The 19,233-nt window shown below is 42.3% G+C and overlaps 1 protein-coding gene and 1 long non-coding RNA gene across 11 annotated transcripts in view; one reads left to right on the forward strand and one right to left on the reverse strand.

Moving 5' to 3' along the window:
• LOC138174380 (uncharacterized) overlaps window positions 1–4,976 on the reverse strand; it is a 36,871-nt gene extending 31,895 nt beyond the window's left edge. Inside the window, exons 1-2 of one of the 2 annotated variants that reach the window (XR_011171696.1) lie at window positions 4,372–4,976; window positions 1–462 (exon numbers count right to left, since the gene is read on the reverse strand). The exon at window positions 1–462 is cut by the window's left edge and continues 201 nt beyond it. This is a non-coding gene — a long non-coding RNA (uncharacterized lncRNA). The remainder of the gene's footprint in view (window positions 463–4,371) is intronic. The other variant, XR_011171695.1, reaches the window with a different exon arrangement.
• The window catches only part of ZBTB7C (zinc finger and BTB domain containing 7C), a 161,130-nt gene that overhangs the window by 114,506 nt on the left and 27,391 nt on the right, over window positions 1–19,233 (forward strand). The window contains exon 1 of one of the 9 annotated variants that reach the window (XM_069104660.1): window positions 7,032–7,184. The exons of 7 other annotated variants lie outside the window; for them this stretch is intronic. The gene's annotated coding sequence lies outside the window, so the exon portion shown is untranslated. Of the gene's footprint in view, window positions 1–7,031; window positions 7,185–9,887; window positions 10,005–19,233 lie in introns of those variants that run through there. One more of the 9 variants, XM_069104671.1, reaches the window with a different exon arrangement.

Here is a 19,233-nt window from a genome sequence, read left to right on the forward strand (position 1 = left end):
GGATGGATGGATGGATGGATAGATGATGGATGGATGAATGGATGGATAGATAGATAGATAGATAGATAGATAGATAGACAAGTTCATGCACCCCAGGTTAAGAACCCCTGTTCTAGCTCAACTTTTTTCATTTAATGATTGAGGAATTTGAGACCCAGAAAGGGGCAGGGAATTCCTAAAGATCACCCAGGGACTTAGAGTATTTACTAAAATCTAGGCATTTTGACTCATAGTCCAGTGTCTTGTCCTCTAGAGTACACTACCTCCATCACACACGTGAATCGGAGAATGATTCGATCCTTCACAATCCAATGTCAAGTGATATGAAACTGACCCCAGGTGAAGGAGAAGGGAGGAGTCACTTCAGGACAGAGTAGTAGGTAAGCCATCTGGGAAGAGGTGTGTGAGTCTTAAGCTGAGCCAGGATGGATAGGTAAGACTTCGACTGTCAGGTTCAATGGGCTGTGGGGGGAAAGGCAACAGCAAGGTCAAAGGTATGTTTGGGAAAAGGTAATATGTCAAGAACATATTATTTCATCAGTGTGGGAATTCCTCTCTACCAAGACAGATTACAACCTGGCTGTAATTTACAATCTTAGAGGTGCCTAAAGCTCAAAGAGTTTGTGATTTGTCTGTGGTGCCATTGTTAATAAGCATGTGCGGCAAGATTTGAACCTAGGCCTTCCTGACTCCCCATCTAGTATTCTGTCTGTGACACGCCACTGCCTCTCCCATATTGGGAAATAGTAGGAAATAAATTTAGCTGGATAGGGCGGGGCCAGATCGTGGAGGGCCTTGGAAGTCAGAGGGATGAAGCTGGTTGCTGTGGTCTAGGCATATATATTCCAGTTTTTCCTGCCACATCGGCTTGTACAGTATCACTATGAGGCAAGCAGAGCAGGTATTGTTATAGAAGTTTGATGGATGGGGAAATTGGAGCACAGAGACGGAGTTGTCTCAAGTCACATGTGTCAGTGGAAGAGCTGAGAGCTGAGATTCAAATACAGATCTCTTGATTCCTAGGCCATTGATCTTTCCACTGAATCCCATTGAATGACTGGTTCTCCTGGAATTCACCTGATGAGCATATCAGGGACTAACTAAAAACCAGAGTAATGATTATTCTCACTGCTTTTCTTCCTGCCACCAGGCCTGATCAAAGAAAATGAAATACCCAACAGGGCAAACTCAAGACAAAGTATAGAGAAAATGGGGTAAACGTGCAGCATTTGATCAGGAATTCCTAATTCAGTTCATTTCAACAAATGCTCTCTACCCAGCACTGTGCTAGTAGGCACCAGGGACAGACACAAAGACAAAAATGAAACAGCACCTGCTTCCATTCTGCCTGGGATCCCCAACATGTTCAACACATACAAAATAATTTAGAGGGAATGCTAATAATTGGGGAGATCAAGATAGGCTCCATGCAGAAGGGGACACCTGAGTTGCAGTTTTAAGAAAGTGAGGCATTCTAAGAGATGGAGATGAAAAGGGATACTTGGAAGCAGGGAATAGAATGTTTGGAACAGAGTGTTTATGAAGAGAAATTTTAGGAAATAAAACCTGGAAGGTAGGTGAGAGAATGGGGAGAGCTTTAAATGCCAGGCTATAATAGATTTTGTATTTTAGCTTGGAGGCAATAGGGAGACATAGAAAATTTTTGAAGGTTAGGGAGGGGGACACAACATGAATAAATCATAAGAAAGTTTACAGATGGGGTGGGAATTAGTTAAGGTGGGAATGAAAGAGAATTGAATCCATCCTACAGTTCTTATTTTAAGACTTTAGAGCAATAGTGACCAAAATTCAATGAGTGAGGCAGCAAATACAGAGGTCTGTTGCCAAGTCCATCCTAACTAATCAAGGTACAGAGACAAATTGCACTAGAAAAATTTCTGTTACCTTTAGAATATTTCCATGGGGGACCTGACATCTTGGGCTAGGGCACTGTCATTTTTTTTTTTTTGGATGTTGTCCAACTCTGACTACAAACTAGAGTGTATTTATTTATTTACTTTAACAAGACAATTTTTTGACTTTTCATTTTCTTCTTTAATAGCTTTTACTAATGAATCTTGTTTTTGCACTACATTTTTCAAGAGTCAAAATTGACCACAATTGTTGCACAATGTTGTGTTTTGTTTTAATGTTCCTTTTATTTATATTGTTGTAGCTAATGTATAATATTGTTTTTTCTTTCTAAGTCCTGCTTACTTAATTCCACATTAGTTAGTAGAAGACCCCCTATATTTCTCTAAATTCCTCATGTTTATAATTTTCATTCCATTATATTCACATACCAAAGTTGTTCCATAATCAATAGACGGCAATGGTTTACTGCACAACAACTGCTACTACTCCCACCACTGTTGCCACCATTTATATAGCTCTTACTATGTGCCAGGAATTGTAATAAATGTTTTACTACTACTACTACTATTACTACTACTACTATTACTACTACTACTATTACTACTACTGCTACTATTACTATTGCTATTACTACTACTATTACTACTACTACTACTATTACTGTTACTACTACTACTATTACTACGACTACTATTACTATTACTACTACTACTACTACTATTACTACTACTACTATTACTATTACTACTACTATTACTACTACTACTATTACTATTACTACTACCACTTCTCTTCCTCCTTCTCCTCTTCCTTCTCTCTCTTCTTCCTCTTCTCCCTATTCTGTTTCTGCTCTTTGTCCTCTTTGTCTTCCTCATCCTCTTATTACTACAGAAATGCTTTTGAATATGAATATTTTGATATAGAGAACCTTTCTGCCTTTGACATCCTTAGGATACATGCTCAGCAGGGGAAATCTTTGCATCAAAGAGCATGAGTAGTTAAGTCTTCAGTGTGTACAAGTAGTTCATCCCCCCAGATATATATGCATTTTGTGCTTATTTTGAATGGTATATTTTTATCAATTCCTCCTAGTTATTATTATTGCTATAGGGAAATACCAACAGTTTTGCAGATTTATTTTTTATTATATTATTTTACTAAAGATATGAATTGTCTCAATCTCTTTGCTGACTCTGGGGTTTTCCATGTAAAGTATCATGTCATCTACCAGTAGGGATAAAGTAGTTTTCTTTTTGCTGATGTTTTGTCCCTTTATTTCCCATGTCTATTGCTATCATTTCTAAAACTGTGTCAAATAATCATGAAGAGAGGGAACATCTTTGTTTTGCCTCTGTATTTATTGTGAAATCTTCTAGTATTTCTCTGTTGCAGAAAACGGTAGTTTGAGGTTTTAGAGAAATGTTGTTGTTCAGTCATCTTTCAGGCATGCCTCACTCTTCATGACCCCATTTGGAGTTTCTTGGGAAAGATGATGAATTGATTTGCCATTTTCTTCTCCAGCTCATTTTATAGATGAGGCATATATATACTGAGGCAACCAGGGTTAAGTGACTTGCCCCAGGTCATATAACTAGTAAGTATCTGAGACCAGATTTGAACTCAAGAAGATGAGTCTTTCTGACTCCAGGCCTGGTGCTTTATCTACTATGCTGCAGTAAATAATTTTTACAATATTGAAAAAAGGGCCCTTCCATGTCTTTGCTTTTTAAGGTGTAGGAGCATTTTGCATAAATTAGTGCTATACATGGTCAACTTTTATTTTTTGCATGAATTGATAAGATTTAGAATTTTTGCTGTTTTAGTTTTTAGCATGATTGATTCTAATTGTGACCCAAGCGTTAAACCATCCATAGATCCCTGCTCTAATTCTAACAGTGAATAATTTTTTGTGTTCATTGATGTCAGGCTGGGGTGTTCTTGAGTATCACACCCCAATACTGCTCGATTGTTCTTACTTCTCCAGACTCTTTCAGCACTTACAGTCTACACCCCTCATTTCAGCACTTAATTATACACTGTCTGGTATATTGTTTCAGCTGTTGCACGTGTTTTAGATTGGTCTCCTGAATGAGACTGTAAGCTGCTCAAAGGAAGGGAAAGATTTTTCCTTATCTTGTATCTCTTCCCTGGTCCCCATTATTCCCACCAGTGCCTGGCACAGGACTTGGCACAGAATGAATTCTTAATGCAGGCATGACTGATCAATAGATATTCCCAGGGTGAAAAACTTAGAACAGATTTGTTGCCATCTTGTATCCTAATTGCCCTCTCTCCAGAAAAACAGCCCTCCCGGAAGCAGACAGCTGCAGCTTCTGCAGCGGGCAAAGGGGAAAATTATAGTAAGATGAGAGACCCAAACGTATAAATAGGAAAAGGAAATGCTTGGGCATTTTTGGTGCAATAAAAGTCTGTATCATAATATTACATGTCAGTATGCAATTATGCCTGAAAATTGCCAGCTTTCAGTTTGCTTACCCAGCCAGAGGTCAGGTGGTTCGGTCAGCGGGATGGAGTCTGCTTAAAAGTAGAATGTTAGTGCTGAGGCAGGTCTGATGTTTCACTTCCTTTCAAAAACATTGTCAGGGTTTGAGATTCACTAAACCATCCTGCCGCGCCCAAGCTCATCTCCAAATTGAGAAGGACAACAGCAGGAAGTTGAGACTGTTTTTCATGGGCTGGGGCCTAACTAGGATATCTCTTGCATGAGACCAGTCCTCCAGAGAGAGTTCTTCCTCCCCCCTCCCTCTTCCCTTTGCTACCAGCCCTGACTCATCTCCCCAACCTGAGAGCTGGGGAAATGTCGTTTGGTTTGGGGGAAGTGGGGGGGGGGCGCATCGAGAATGGCTAAGAGCATTGTCAAGTTGCTTGGCAGGTCAGAAATCCTTATTCCCAAATTGTTTTGCTCACCATTTGCTCTTGGTTATTGTTTTCTGCATTTCAGTAGCTGGAAACTTTCCCTCTGAGACATTTTTACCAGCCAGTCCCTGTGTTCTGGCACTATCAAGTTTGTCAAATATATAATAAATATTTTGGATTTTTAAAAACACCTTTATCCCTTTTTATCTCCATATTCATTAATTCAATAAACATTTATTAAGCACCTACTATGTGACAGGCACTGTGCTAAGTGCTAGAGATACAAAAAGAGGCAAAAGACAGTCCCTACCCTCAAGGAGCTTACAGTCCATCCATGCAAGCAAATATATACAAAGCAAGGATATGCAGGATAAATAGGAAGTAATTAGAGGGAAAAGTGCTGGAATTAAGACAGGTTACTGAAGGCTCCCTGTAGACAGTGGGATTTTAATTAGGACTTAAAGGAAGTCAGGGAGGTCAGTATTTAAGTGAAGGAGGGAGAGCATTCCCTGCATAGAATACAGCCAGAGACAATGTTCAGAGTCAAAAGATGGAGTGTCTTGTTCGTGAAACAACCTGGAAGCCAATGTCCCTAGGTCACAGAGCACATATACAGACTGGAAAGGTAGAAGGGGACTAGCTTAAGAAGAACTTTGAATGCCAAGCAAAGCATTTGTTCTTGACGCTGGAGACAACAGGAAGCCATTGGAGTTTATTGAGTAGTGGGGAGGACAGTGATGTGATTGGACCTCCATTTGAGGAAAAGCATCTTAGTAACTGAATGGAGAATGGGTTGGAGTGGGGAGAGACTTGAGACAGGTGGATCCACCCACAAGCTGCTGTAATAGTGCAGATTGAGATGACGAGGGGGGTAGCACTAGACTTGTGGCAGTGTCAGAGGAAAGAAGTGGCCATATTTGAAACACGTCGGAAATTATCCATCCAAAGTTGGGAGGAACAGAGATCATTGCTTACTGAGGAACAAAGAAATGAAATGACTTTCCCAAGGTCATACTTCTGATCGTAGGTATACTGAGCTTGTAGAGGATTTATTTTATGGTTGGAAATTGAAGCCCATTAACTCGGCCAAGGTCAAAAAACCCTTAGTTATGAGCAGAGATAGAACCCAAACCTAGACTTCTTGAAGTGCCATCACATGGGCTATGCTGCCAACTTGAAATTCTATCCTCCAAGTGTGCCTAGCCAATTTTGGTATTAGCAACATCTCTACCTCAGATGGATCCTGGCAGGCTTCATATCACTGTAGAAAACCACAGATTAACATTATACATGTTGTATTATATTTTTGTTTATTTTGTTAAACATTTACCAAATATAGTTTAATCTAGTTCAACCACCCTAGGGAGTTTTGAGGGTTATAGGTTTGACACCTCTGCCCTAGAAGTTCCCTTTATTGGTTGGTTGCTGCATTCATTCATTCATTCATTCATTCATTCAACAAGGATTTATTTGCTACCTTCCCTGTGTCTAGTTCTGTGTTGGACAGGGAAAGCCACAGGCCTTTGTGTAGGTACTGGCTGAAAGATAATGTATACATAGAATTACAATTCAAGACAAGAGTTTGCTTGCCTTCTCAATGTGTTGGAGAGGGACTGGAGGTAAGGGAGAGAATTTGAAACTCAAAATATTTTTTAAAATGTTAAAAGTAAAAATATAAAATGAATAAAGACTTTTTAAAAAGGTAAGCAGTGATAAATAGCTTGTGAATAGTGGAGGCTGGTAAGTACGTTAGGAGTCAGAGCTTCCTAGAACACAATCCCTCCCCCATACTCAGCAGCTTGACCAGGTAGTGCTCCTCTCCTCATCATGAGAGTCCCAAGTCATGGCTTTCGGACTCCCACCAAAAAGCCTGGGCAGTTCGGTCTTGCAAACACCCTCGGAACAAATCTGAGTGGAGCTATCCTAAATCTCAGACACAAGGCAATAGCCAAGTCAGCTCTCCTAAGTCATGATATCTTAACAGAGAACTTGGAACAGACACCTGGAAATGGGACCAGGACCTGATCTGGGACTGAGTAGGCTGGGGACACAAGAGAAGAAATACAAATATGTTACAGATGGGTCAAGAAATAATGGGAGTCCCCATGAGGTCCACCCCTAGAAATATTTCAGTAGTGACAAAGTTGGTCATTGAGCCCCTTTGTGCCTCTACACACACACACACACACACACACACACACACACACACACACACCTACCTTTGCATTGCAAGGGAGTTACCCTTGGCTTTTCAATGCTAGGAAAGTAGATTATAAATCATTTCATACCAAGATACAAAAAGCAGCAAGATATAGGGAAAAGAACACAGGATTGATCACCAGCTCTGTAGGGGAAAGGTTACTGGGGAAGAACACTAGATTTGAGGTCAAAAGACACAAGTTTGAATTCTGACTCTATCTTTGGGACCATAGGTAAGTCACATAATTTCTTTGAGGAGCTTGGACTAATTAAATTCTTAACATGAAATCTATGACTATATACACATACACACATACATATTTTATATAGAGACATGCACACATGTATGTGTATATGTGTTTATGTGCGTGTATGTGTGTATATATGTATACGTATGTATGCATTGATTACTGTATTTAAACATAATTGGTTTCCTTTGAAATTCTTCATATTTTATTTTATACATTTAAAAACATTATTCTGAGAAGAGGTCCATGAGTTTCACCAGATAGGTCCATGATACAAAAGTTTAAGAATGCCTGGGCTAGATGGCTTCTAAGAATCTTTTCAGCTTTAAATCCCTGGTGTCTATGACCTGGGTTTGAGTCTGGATTCTATCACTAGCTGTGTGGCCTTCATTTACTTCTTCGGGTATCATTTTCCTCATCTGTAAAATAGGGAGGTTGGACTAATTGTTCTTCCTACCAACTGTAAATATTCCAGGCACTGAGGACTTCACATGTGGCCTTCCAAAAATGTGTCTACCTCTCAGGAGAGAAGGCAGTGTCGTTTAACCCAAAGCAACTACTCTAATGTTCTGCTGATGGGGTTTAAGGCAATATTGCAGGTCACTGAGGAAGATGAAGGTGAGGGTGGAGAGAATTTTCCAGGTGCCCCTCTCACGACGCCTCTTAAGCAATTGTATTCTACAAGTACAGAATTCATGTAGGCTGGGTCCTTAACAGTCTCTCAGAGGACCTGGAAGTCCTCTTCTAGCTGTTCTCTCCAATAGCCCCCTCCCCAACAGGGTACAAGGGAAGTGGAGCGGGGAATGGAAGAAAACAAATCAACTATAATTACCAGGTTCCTTCCCAAATTTTTTAATCCTTTCTTCCTTCCTCTTTTTTCTTTCCTTCTTTCTTTCATTTCTTACTTCCCTCCTTCCCTTCCATTCTTTCTTTCCTCCTTCCTCCCTCCCTTCCTTCATTCCTTCCTTTCTTTTTTCTTCCTTCATCCCTCCCTTCCTTCCTTCTCTTCCTTCTTCCCTCCTTCCTCCCTCCCTCTGGTTCTTTCTTTCTTTTCTCCCCCTTCTCTTATCTTTCTTTCTTCTTCCCTCCTTTCCCTCCTTCACTCCTTCCCTCCCTCCCTCCTTCCTTCCTTTCTTCCCTCCTTCCTTCCTTCTCCTCTTCCTCTTTCTCTTCCTCTTCTTCCTTTTCCTTCTCCCTCCTCCTCTCCCTCCTTTTTCTCTTCCTTCTCCTTTAAAGAAATAACACCTGACTATCAGGGGCATTAACCCTGAAGCTCCATTCAACCCAACCAACATTTCTTATGCTCCTAATGAACATAGATAGCGTGGAACACAGTATTAGGTGCTGAGAGGACAAAGTCTAACTGAGACTGTCATAGTTAGATTCCAGAAGGGAGAAAAGAATAGTCTCAATTTGTCACAGGATCATCACCTTAGCTATAGAGGGGACCCTTTTGTGTAATAATAATAATAATAATAATAATAATTGACCTTTCTAAAGTACTTTAAAATCACATAAAGCACTTTCCTTGCCACGTTTTTATAAGAGAAGTTGCCCCAAAACTATCATCTTTACTTTAAAGTTGAGGAATTGGGCTCCTTGAGATGAAGTGACTTGCCCAGGGTCACACAGCTAGTAAGCTTCTGAGGTCATATTTGAACTCAGATCTTCATGATTCCAGGCCTGGCACTGTATCCACTGTACAACCTAGCTGCCCAAAGTCAGGAGTTCTAATTCAAATCCCTGCTCTTCCACTAAACACTTATCCTCTCTGTGTTTAGGTTTCCTCATCTGGAAAATGGGAATAATCAAACCTATTCTCAAGCCTATTAGTGAGAAAAAGGAGGGTTGCAGCAGTCACAATCTTAGATTCATTGCATGGTCAGAAGACCACAGGAGAAGAAATCTGTGCCAGGCTTGGGACTGTAACCCAGTAGTGCCTGGCTCCCAGTTTCTACACTTTGGATTGCCAGGCCATACTTCTTATCCTCCTGGGAAGAAGGGGAAAGGTCCAGTGAGGGGGGTGGGGGGAAGGAGGAGTATAATTAAGTTGGGGCTGTAAGATTTTGTTGTTAGTAGGATTTGTTTGTTTTTGTTTTAAAGGGAAGACATTTAAGGCTGTTTTCATTCCCCTCCTAGAGTAGTGGGAAGCTTTGGGAGATCTTTTATAAAAACTAAACCCCCAACTCTTGGGTTTCCCAAAGGCCTTGGAAAAGGGGTTTTGGTGGAGGTTGGGGCTGGGGCCTGGATTTGGCTGGGTTTTGGGGAATGTAGGCCCCAGGGTGTGGTGGGGCAGGTTGACAATCGAAGGCGGGGTCAGGGCTAGGCCTGGGCTAGGTCTGCTGACAGCTCACACAATAGGGAGCCTTCACCCCCACTGCTGACAAGTTGATCTAGCTGGGCGGTGCTGGGGACCAGGTGGTGCAATGGAGTGGGGAAGCTGAGATTTGCCCTGTTTCAACCTTGGCTGAGGCCCAGGGCCTGGCGAGCCCCAGCTATTCTGGAGCCTGGGACGCCTTGTCAGCATCCAGCCCTGAGGGCATTTGTGGGCCAAGGGGTGTGCCCTCCTAGGTCTGTGGGCCCCTGGTGGCAAGGCCAGAGTGAGGGGGATGGAGGAGCAAGGGTGGGGTGGGGGAACGCCCGTCCAGAGATCTGAGCTTAGCCTGCTTACCATTCTGCTGTTGACTCACATCCTTGGACTTCCCCCCTTCCCCGACTCCCCACCTCCTCCCAGTGGGATGTCAGAGCCAAGGCAGACCACATTGAACAAGGACACATCCTTCCCCCACTGTTGGAAAGGCACAGGTAGGCTCCACCCAGCTGAATTCCCAGATCTGAAAATAAAATCTACCCTCCTTCCTCCTCCCTCCTCCCCTCTCCCTAGCCCAGGCTTTTACCACAGACAATAATTCAGCCAGGTGGTTTAGGAGCCAGAGGCTGGGACGTAGGAACTGGGGACAGGGTGGGGCCAAGTCCCAAAGGATGGTCAGACATTTGCTCCAGGGAACAGGGCCATCTGTGGGTACTGCAAATAGAAATGATGGCCCTGGACCCCAAACATTTGGGGGGGCATATTCTGACATTGTTGCTATTCAAAGAGGAGGGTAGAACCCATGAGCTACCCCTTTTGCCGTCCTGCCCCACACTCCCACCATAGTGAAGTACAGTTATTAGAATTAAGGAGGCTTGAATTTAAGGAGACTCATCCACTAACTTCCTATGTGACCTTGGATAAATCACTTCTTCCCTGGAGAAAAGTGTCAATGAGTCAAATGAAAGGGTTGGTCTAGTTCCGGGGTGGGGAAGCTGCAGCCTCGAGACCACCTGTGGTCCTCTAGGTCCTCAAGCATGGCCCTTTGACGGAATCCAAACTTCACAGAAGTTTTTTTTACCCCTGGTGGCTCATCTCTGAAATTCCTCTTTGGCCTGAATATCCTATAACTCTATGATTCTGGAAGAAGTTTGGACTGCCACTTTCTCATATTCTGACTCCTTTTCTGATTCACTGTTTCTTTTAATGGTCTATTAAACTGCAATCTAATTCAACAAATAGTTATTGGCCTCCTGCTAAGCAGCGCCAAGCTGTCAGGCTTTGAAGACAGCCTGTTCTCACAGGGCTTCACATCCAGTAGAGGAGGAGACATGTGCATAAGTGACTATAATGTAAGATAAAATCTGCTAAGTGCCTTTGGAAAGGTCCATAGGGCTATGGAGATTCAAAGGAGAGAGAAGCCCTTTTGGTATCTGGGAAATTTCATGGTGGAGCTGCCCTTTGATTTGGGGTGGGCAAGGTTTTGACAGGCAATTGTGCATGGAAGTGGGGCAGCATGACCAAAGAGACAAAAGTAAGAAGATCGGGGATATGTCCAGAGAAAAAGGCAAATGACATAGTTGGGCTTGGGGCACATAGTGAGTCCTTGAATCAAGTAGTGAGGGATGAGACTGGAAGAACAGGCCAGGCCAGACCAAGACTTTATTCTACAGAAAATAGGGAGCCATGGAGAGTTAGAGCAAGGGAGTTCTATAATCATGCCTATGCATGAACAAAAAGAATCTGGCCACAGTGTGAAGGGTGAACAGGAGCAGAGACTACAGGGAGACACACCAGTGAAGAGTCTTTCGGTAATCCAGATGTGAGATAATGAGGGCTGGAATTAGGGTGTTGTCAGAGGGAAGGGATAGGGAAAGGAAGATATGGTGCCATAAGAGCTTGCTTAATAATTGGATGCATGGAGGTGAGGGAGAGACAGGGATGAGAAACAATGATGCAAAAACAGCCCTAGCTTTGTAGTCAGCCACTAGGTTCAAATCCTGACTCTATCACTTATACCCTGGGCAAATGTGACCTTGGACAAATCATTCACTTTCTCTGGTCCTCAGTTTTTATCTTACATAAAATGAGAAAGCTGGCCTAATTATTGGTTGTTACTAAGACCTGTGACCCTCTGGTGTGGTCATTTCCTGGGGTGTTTGTATTTTCATAGGGCACTCTAGAAAACTAAAAAACCTTTAAAGACACAAAGGAATGACTATCTAATGAGGAATTACATGCTTGTGAGGTGGATACTTAGGCAGCTGAGGGCCTCAACTCAAGCCAAGTAGGCAGCCACATGCTCCACTCCACCACAAGTGTAACCTTGGCCTGTGCACTTCATGGAGGTAGGGGAGATCAGAGGTCAGAATTCTCTAAAGCCACGTTTACTTCCTGAGAAATGAGAGGGGCTGGCTAGGGCAATTCGATTTCAATTTCTGTTGGGTACCTGAGAAGGGATAGGAACATTTGGGGAGGGGATGTCTGGTTAAACAGCAACCTCATAGTAAAACCCTCAGAACAAATAATTGGCATTAAGTAAGGCTCTCACACAGTGCCCAAGTGCTAATTGTTTGCCCAGGGCAGGGGGATAGAAGGTGTGGCCAGAGAGAGCTAAAACCAATAGCGCCCCCACACCCATGCCCCTCCCTCAGTTTGAAAGTGCTGGCCAGGGCCATCGTGAGATATTGACTTAGCTGTCCCCACCCTAGCCCACATAGGCCATGCTTTGTGCTGACTGTACCTGACCCAGCCAGGCCCAGGGAGGGCACAATCAGAAAGGAGGAGGGTGCTGTGTAGTGGAAGGTTAGAGAATGGGAGAAGAGAGTAGTTCACCTGAGAACAATGGGATAAATGCCCCCAATCCCTGCCTGAGTTCCTCCCCCTCCAAAACTGCATCCTTAGAGTTTATTAGACTGTCTAAGAACTCTGAGGCTTTAACTGATTGAAGCACAGATAGTCATAGGATTATGGGATGGTAGATTTTAAACTGAAAGGCACCTCAAAACCCTAGTCCCTTCTAGGCTTATCTAGTCCAACCTTCTCTGGGCAAACGGAGGCCCAGAGAGGTTAAATGACTTCCAGGTTCACACAGGTAGTAAACAAAGGAAGAAATGGCACCCAGGTCCTTTGACTAATTCTTACCCTAAGGATCGTAAGATTAGAAATGGAAAGGACTTTCAAATTAATCTAGACTCGTTGCCCTTTCTTATAGCATTTTCTCTGACCAATACATTTTCTTCCTCTTCTTTTTTAAATTCTGCCCATCTTTAAAGGCCAAGACATGATGACCCTACTGCCCTCCATGAAGCTTTCTCCGAACCTCTCCTTGATCTGTCCTTCTGGCTGATGCAAGGCTGCTTTTGGGTTGTGTTAGTTGTCTTTTCATGGGCATTCTTTCATCTCATAACTCCTACCCCTCAACCCCATCCCCCCCTTCCACTCCCCACCCCTGCCCGAGAGCATCAACTCTATCAGGACACAAAAGGTGCCTTAGCTTTCTTTCCCTTTCCCACATAGTGCCCAACATAGCGCCATAGTAGTTTCTCTAGAATAGATCTGGCTGACAGCCGTAGAAAGAAACAGAGACTTCAACAAAACAAGGCCCATTAAGAATCCAGGACTGAAAAGACATCTGGAACCAGGTCTGTGCAATGGATTTGCATGTAGTTATGACACTAGCATTTCCCCTGACACCCTTCTTTCCCTATATCTGTGTCTACATCTACATCCCCGCCTGGTTGATCAGTTGCTCAGTGAATTACTTGTCATCAACCTTGCCCGGTCTTCATTAGTCAGTGACTGCCTCCCTAATCATCCTCCCATGTCCCATTGGTTGAAATGCCATCAAGAATGGGGAGGGATGAGGGATAAGGGAGTCATAGCAAAGTTTGGAGACTATTCACCCTCCCTGTCTCCTTCTGGTAAAGTGCCCAGGAACCACTTGCTATGAAAAAGTCAGAGACCATCGGGTTACATGTTTCAGAAATTCCTTCTGCTGATAGGGGGGACCACGTGGAGATACATTCTTTCCCCAGACATTGCCCGAGCCCACCCCTTCTTAACACTCCTTTCCTTCTCTGGACCACAGCCACAGCAGATGTTATAGGGACAATAACCAGCACTATGGTCACTCCCAGTGAAGAGGGAAAAGAGAAGGGAGATAGGAGGTGGTGGGGAGAGGGGGACCAGTCAATAGTGAGTGCCATATTTGTTGGCCATGCCATTCTTCTCACAGATACAAGAAAGCAGTTATAGGCAGAATCATAGCACAATATAATGTCAAAAAGGGATGAATACTTCAAGGTCATCTAGTTCAACCTTCTCATTTTGTAGAAAAGGAAACTGAAGCCCAGATTGAAATTAGAGCATGGTGCTTTAGGAAAAATACTAATTCTGGATTCAGAGGACCTGGGTTCAAATCCTGCCTCTGACAGTTACCAACTGGGTGACCTTGGGCAGGTCACTTGAGTTCCTTGGGCCTCAGTAACTTCATTTATAAAATGAGAGGGACAGACTAAGTGGCCTTGCAGGTCCCCTCCAACTCTATCTATGATCCTATGAGTTAAAGCTCCTCTAGCTAGTTAGTGACTGAGCTCAGGGCTGCTACAGCCTACTGTGGACTCTCAAATCTTTTTTCCCTATAGTTTTGCCTTCATGAGAGGAAATAGGGTAGAAAAAAAGGGGCCACACAACTGCTTGTTAGTAATTTTATAGATTTAGATTAATGCTTCCATTCTTTCCATGTAACCTGTTTGCTTTTATTTTCTTCCCCTCCTTTGTTTTTTTTCCCTTAGATTTATTTTTTTCTTTCTTCTTTCTAAAGGGAGGCTGGAATTTTGCATAGAGAATCTAATGACTTTTTTTTGGAATATATTATTCTTAGAGACAAAACCGCTTTTGTTTGAAGTGATGGGAAGAGGAAAAGTAAAAAAGGGGGATAGATGGCATCTTTAGAAAGAAAAAAGGAGCTTGGTGAAGGGTTACATTTTGAATTGTTCTTGGTTGTATTGGCTTCTCTAAGGGTGTGGGAATCTTGGGGTCACTCAAGGGGCTCAGCTGGAGGTGGTTGATGACAGGGACCATGGACTACTTACCTCTAATGTGCAACGACTACAAGAACCCAGAGGGTCCTTCCTCCTCACCTCCAGGGCTCAGCCACTAGGACTGAGAAAACAAGTTTCCATCCACCCTTGTGAAATCACCCTTAATGAGAGAGAAAAATGTTCCTTGTCCCCACTGCCAGGCTGTCTGATCTAGCTTCTATTCTGGGTAATCAATCAAACAATAAACATTTATTAAGTATTTACTATTTTCCAGGCACAGAACAAATCCTCTTAATAAAAGGATTTGTCCTGTAAAACTTGGTCAGTGAAAGGACCACACTTGAGGACCTAGAGGGCCATATGTGGCCTGGAGGCTGCAGGTTCTCCCCCCCTGGTGAAGACAACACAAAACAATTTGCAGCTGATGTTGGCTTCAGCCATCCAGCAGTGCCAGTCTTTAAATGAAGACTCAAGAACTTTGGGACTCATATTTTAACTACTCCTCCAGCGTGGAGATAGAGGCTTGGGATCCTGCACAGACTGAATCTCCTACCTCCAATATTTATCTCAGCATCCTGTCAATATCTGTGATTGCTGATTATATCTTGCTGTGACTACCTCTGCTTATTGGCAGGGGTGTAAACAAAGGCAAGCCAGGCACATCAAGAAACTCTCCATCTTGCAACTTCCTTTCTTTCTGTTATCTCCCTACATCCAGTCTTTACCTCTCATAGGTTAAAATTTCAGATCCAAGATATGTGTTCTGGCCTTTCCAACTATTCCATTAGATTGCAAGCTCCTTGAGGGCAAAAACTGTCTTTTCCTTCTTTTTGTATCCTCAGAGCTTAGTAGAGTGCCTAGCATATAGTTGGCACCTAATTAATGTCATTGATTGATTGATCTGACCCTTCCAATTAGCAGCTGAATTTGGCTGCTCCTTCTTCCTCCCCCAGCCCCAAGATTATCAGAGCAGGGGAAAGGATTAAGCTCTTAAATCTTCCTCCCTAGAAACTAATATCTGTGTTAGTCACATATCAATGTTTGTTGACTTGAACAAGCAAAATAGGAATAATAGTCCCTACCCTCTTGATCTCAAGTTATTGTGATGATCCCAAGAGATAAGTGATGTGAAAGCTCTCCAAAATTATAAGGCACTATCTGCATATGAGATATCAGCATTAGAAGCTCCCTGGGGGCAGGGACATTTTTGCCCCCAGTATTTAGCCTAGAACCTGATAAATCTTGGCACTCAGCACATCACTGCAGAATGGAATCAAATCGAATTGGTTTGTATCTCCAGTGTTTAGCATTAGTGTCTGGAACACAGTAGTCACTAAAAGAATGTTTCAATTGAATTGAATTACTACTGTTAGGTCAGCACTTAACCCTTTGTCCCTAGTATAATGATACTTCACCAAATAGAACTCCAATATCCATCGAGCTTAATGGGTAGCTAGGTGGCGCCATAGTGCATAGAGTCAGGGCCTGGAGTCAGGAAGACTCCTCTCCCTGAGTTCAAAAAGCTTCCTAGCTATGTGACCCTGGGCAAGTCACTTAACCCATTTGCTTCAGTTTCTCATCTGTAAAATGAACTAGAGAAGGAAATGGCAAACCACTCTAGTATCTTTGCCAAGAAAGCCTTAAATGAGGTCCTGGAGGGTTGGACACAACTTAAATGATTCAACAACTATATATATATACATATATACACATATACATATATACACACATCAAACGCAAGAATTCAAAAAGTACAGTAGTCTAGAATAATTAATGTAGGGGGAAAGGATTCTCTATTACTCCAAAACCCTGAAGGTTTCACTGTATTATAGCAAAGGACAAAAATAGATACCACTATCATTTAAAATATAAACCATACTATATGGTTATATATGATTTATAGCTAGTCTTCACTATATTAGTCTTATCGATTCTCTATTCATTCCTTACTACCTTTTTCTGTTTCCTCAGGCCCCCTATCTGTATGCCCATTGCCCACATTTTTAGTAGATGTTTTAATTTCCTACTTTACTGAAATTAAGATCTTCCAAGGCAGTGGTTGTCAAAGTATGGTCTGGGGACCTCTGGAAATTGCTGAGACCCCTTCAGGAGATCCTCAAACTCAAAACCATTTTCATAATACTAAGACATTTTGATTTCTAATAGAGTAAATATCCATAGATATAACACATAAAAAAAGCTCCTTCCTAGTTTTTAAGAGTATAAGCAGGTCCTGAATCCAAAAAGTTTGAGAACTGTTGTCCCAAGGAGACCTTCCTCATCTCACCTCCTTAAAATTTCCTCAAGATTTCTCAGCTTCTTCTTACTTCTCTCCTTCCTTTCTGCCTCAGAAAAGTGACATTCTTACTCTTTGCTAAAACGAATCCCTCTATCCCCCACCTTTAATCCCATTCCTCCTGCCTCCTACAGGGCCTAGGTCTAGCACTCATCATCCTTTCTATCCATTATGGCCTCTGCTACAATCATGCTCAGTTCTCCTTAATTCTAAAAAAAAGTCATCCCTTAATCCTTCTACCCTGTACAGTCACCCCTTTAGTTTTTCCTTCATGATCAAACTTTTTGGAAAAGTTGTCTATGCCTGATGTCTCTGTTTCCTCACTACCCACTTTCCCATCAGCTTCCTGGAGCTGGCCTTCTGCTCTCATCGTTTGACTAAAATTTCTCTTTTGGGTCACCACCAACTTCCAGGTAGCCAAATCCATGGTTCCTTTGCAGTCTTTCTCCTCACTGGTGCCTCCATAGTATCTGACATTACTGATTACTCATGCCTTCTGCAGACTGTGTCTTTCCCTGGCTTCAAAAGCACCATGTTCCTCTAACCTGCCTGCCTGTCTCCTTTGCTGATTCCTAGTCTGCTTCCTGAAGTTCCCCAAAAATTCTGTCTTAGCATCACAGATTTGGAGCTAGTAGGGCCCTTGGAGATCATCCAGTCCAACCTCATCATCTTATAGAAAATGAAACAGGGCCAGAGAAGTGAATTGCCCAATGTCACAGAGGTAATTAGTGGGAAATTTTGTTGTTCTTATTCAGTCATTTCAGTTGTGTTCAGCTCTTCATGAAACAATAAGGATTTTCTTGGGAAAGATGCTGGAGTGGTTTGCCATTTCCTTGTCCAGCTCATTTTACAGATGAGGTCAACAGGGTCAAGTGACTTGCCCAGGGTCACAAGGCTAGTAATTGTCTGAGGGTGCATTTGAACTCCCATCTGTCTTCCTCACTCTAGGCTCAGTGCTCTATGTACTGTACCACCTCACTGTCCCCACGTAGGAAATATGGGATTTGTATTCAATTTGAATTTAATTCTGACTTTCCATTGGACCATGCTACTTCATTCACATATAGATAGATATAGCTATAGATAGATATATAGATATATCTATATATGATATATGTATGTATACATATACACATGTGTATGTGTGTATACATGTAATTTTTTTTTACTAGACCGATTTCACTGGTGTATAAGGAACTCCCAGTTTACTCTTTATGCTAACTCAGATTAGAACTTTCTCTGAAATTTATAAAGTTTCTTGCTCAGGGTCATACAGTCACTGTGTATCAGGTAGGATTTGAACCCAGGTGTTCGTAACTCTGAGATCAGATCTCTGTCTCCCCTGTACTACAGTGACCTTAGTCTACTTTCTTTTCTCTCATTATACTCTCCATTGATCATCTCATTCATGCTCGTATCTTAAACTGTCAACATATAACTCCCAAATCTATATGCTCAACCTTTGACATTACCTAGATCTGCACAGCCATCTCCCTAGAGGACATCACCTAGGCAGAGAGACCACCAGCTCCTAAATACTCAGATGTATCCATGAATTTGTGATCTCATCAGCATGGGGACTACAGTTAGATCAGCCAAGGAAGACTGTAACACACACATGTCTTCTTACCTTTGTGAATCTTGTCTATTATCCCAAGAACCACACAGGATGAAAAAGGCATTGATGCCAATAGACCTCAAACCCAACATGTCCTCTTTCTTCCAAAGTCTGCCCTTCCTCCTGACTCCATAGTTTCTGCCAATAACATCACCATTCACCCTGTCTCTCAAGTTCAAAATATCAGTCATTATCTCCAACTCTTCTCCCTCCCTCTTTTCACATATCCAATGAGTTAGTAAGTCCTGTCAATACCACTTTGGAAATATCTCTTACATCTATCCCGTATTCTTTCTTCCCATTGCCACCACCCTATTGCAAGCTCTCATTACCACCCACCTAGACTATTACAGTAGCCTCTTAACAAATTCTCCTTCTCCTACGCTTTGCCTTCTGAGCCTTCCTTCACATCTTCCAGACTAATGTTCCTTATTCAGAGATCTCATTATGACATTCTAATCATTACCCTTTGGGAAGCCCCTTTTTTGCTTATCAAATTAATTATCAATTTATCAAAATGATCAAATTAATCAGATACCTTGTTCTGGTATCCAAGGCCCTCCAAATCCTGTTCCATCATACAGTTCTACCCTTGTCTCATTCTATATCATTTTATGTACATTATGTATAAGCCAGATTGATCTCCTCGCAGTCCTCATACATTCCCTGCATCCTCCTGTCTCTCTATATTTGGTTTTGCTGTTCCCTGTACCTAGTATACCTTTTCTGACTGTCAAATTCTTACTTAGCCTTAAAGGCCCAAC

This window comes from Petaurus breviceps, unplaced genomic scaffold, assembly GCF_028583685.1.
Source record: "Petaurus breviceps papuanus isolate PSGF00001 unplaced genomic scaffold, PetGlider_PUasm1.0 131, whole genome shotgun sequence".
Classification (NCBI taxonomy): Eukaryota; Metazoa; Chordata; class Mammalia; order Diprotodontia; family Petauridae; genus Petaurus; species Petaurus breviceps.